Here is a 2,608-nt window from a genome sequence, read left to right as displayed (position 1 = left end):
AGACTCCAGGGCGCTTGTTTTTGTTTGTGAGATCTGAACAGAAGTCATTCAGAAACAATTGGACAATGCACTTTGAGTTAACGCATGCTCAGAGACAAATAGAACTTGACTGAATGCCGTGCCATATTTTAAAGCTTGCAGCTCAGATAAAGTCTTACGTGTCCGTTTATATTATGCAAGTTTACGGCTGGTTAAATCTGTATATCCAAAAGAATTATATATATTATGGAACGTCGTCTGCATGGGGAATCCTGAAAACTGAAAGTTACCACACAGTCCCAGCAGTATCTTTAAGGAAATAGTTTTATTTGTTTATGATTTTATGGATTGTTAATGGACCAGTCTCGTAAACCAGGAATCAAGTTGGCCTAATTACTGGTAATGAAAATAAAAATGTGCAAAAATGACCAAATTAATAAAATAATCTGTACTGTAAAACTCATATTCACTTATATTACTATACAAAGATTTATAGATGGCAAAAAGGAAAAGTAACTTCAGTTAGTTTGTTTTGTTTCATTGTTTTATTCAACTGAAGACTGTTCGACTGTCTGGTAAAGCTTGAATCAAAGCTTGCTCCTCATGACATCCCTAAACTTTCCAGATCCCCAATAAACGTGCAACCGACCCAGGACCCTCACAGCTAAATTGAATGATTGTCTTTGATAATTTCAAGTTGCAAATAATTTAAAATCAGGTTTAATTGTGATTTGAGTCCCTAATCTGACTTAATTTCTGTCTATTAATATGTATTTAATTAAAACACACATTAAATACAGTGTCCTAACCATAAAATCAACATCTTCCAATTAAATTTGCAACCCCCAGCTCATGCTTCACTTTGGGAACCACTGCAAGCCCATCCAACCTCAGGACAGAGACATTGTGTGCTGGTTTATCCTGACCTCTCGTGGTCAGTTGTTGCACTCTGCATTTAAACCTTTTATTAGTCCAGGTTTGTCCACCATTGGCCAGGAATTGTTTCAAGTAAAGTGGTGCTATCAATATTTACAATGTATTTATTCTGACACATGGCATAATGAAAGATGTTTAAGAATTCACAAATACATGCAACGATGTGAAGTTAGTGACAGTTTGGCTATTCTTAATCTTTTGTGAATTCTTTTGTGAGTTTGTGAATTATGTTCATTGACGATGGCAATAAACATTTTCTGATTTCTGATTGTGATTCATCTCCAGAAGGTCACAATAAAAACAAGGCCTATAGAGTCATTAGCCTTAATAAAGCATAAGCAAAGACTTCATTTATAATAAACAAATACTTTATTAAAAAATGATTCCTGATTTGAAAGGCGTAGTGAATACTTAATTAAGGAGTTAGGGTCTGGAATTAGACTACGGGTATTATAATTACATAGTTACTACGCTTGAATCATTTGTACTGCATATGATATTGTTATTATAGTGTCATTCATATGATTTGTATAAAGCTGATTTTGGGGTGGACCATTATTTTTAAACGAGACCCTAATATCCTTAACTCTACAAAACAAATATTTAGATTATTCTTTTTTTAATACTTAATTGTAGCAAAATTCATGATATTTCTCCATATGTGAACGTTTGATGATATTTACTGGTATGTGTAATAGTTGTGGCGACTAAGCCTTTCTCTGCCCTAAATCTCTAGCTGGCTGCTATAAACCAATCGAACCAGTTTGAATCAGTACTGGTCGCTATAGTTACACATGTATAAGGGCACAGGTTAAAGGTCAAATGGGCAACAGATGGTTAGCGATCTTAACTTTTACACCATTAATGTGGGTTTTTAAAATAGAGAAGACATAAACAACATCCATATAATCAATATAAACGTACCCCAAAATTATGATAATATTAGGCTATGCGGATATTAAGACATAACATTTTAATTTAAAAAAAATGGCTATAGATACAAATATATTAATAAAATAAACTAAAATATATATATATATATATATATATATATATATATATATATATATATATATATATGTGATAAAAAAATAATAGTTATTTTACTCGTCATTGTCTTCTCTTTTTGTTTTGCCATTGTCCTCTGCTGCTGCTGTTGTAATAGTAAAAGCAGCCATTGGTGCAAGGGAAGCTTACAATCTGAAAATCTGATTTGATTGAGAACTAAATCCCAGGGCATTCAATCACACATCATCATCATCACTGCACTGGCGGCCCATAAACCCACTTTTTAATCCCAAAGCCTTTTTATTTCGTGGTCAGTGTGCCACTCACTGCTAAATCCCCTCAGCCTGAGCTTCATCCCGCCTCCTGCACAGAGAGAGACAACTGGCCGCAGCATCCTGGACTATGGCCGTTCTGGGGGCATTTTGGGAGGTACTGGCTTGAAGTGGTCTCCTGGAGAAGGTCAAAGAGCAGGACTGAGCAGGCTGGGCTTTGGGGACTATTTTTGGAAGAAGTAACTGCAGCCTCCTCACAACACTGCACTGTTCACTGTCAGGGATGAAAACTGGGCTCGAGGATCTAAACAACAGACAGAAGAGAAGACCAGAGGATCAGTCTGTAGTTTATCCCTGGCTTGGGACACAACAATGTTTCGTCAAGAGGACACATTTAAAGGGATGAAATGATT

The sequence above is a fragment of the Eucyclogobius newberryi genome, unplaced genomic scaffold, assembly GCF_026437365.1.
Source record: "Eucyclogobius newberryi isolate DKJ021-1_F unplaced genomic scaffold, fEucNew1.0.hap1 SCAF_13, whole genome shotgun sequence".
In the NCBI taxonomy this organism is placed as follows: Eukaryota; Metazoa; Chordata; class Actinopteri; order Gobiiformes; family Gobiidae; genus Eucyclogobius; species Eucyclogobius newberryi.
The sequence above is the reverse complement of the archived record's forward strand: the minus strand, read 5'-3'. Positions refer to the sequence as shown.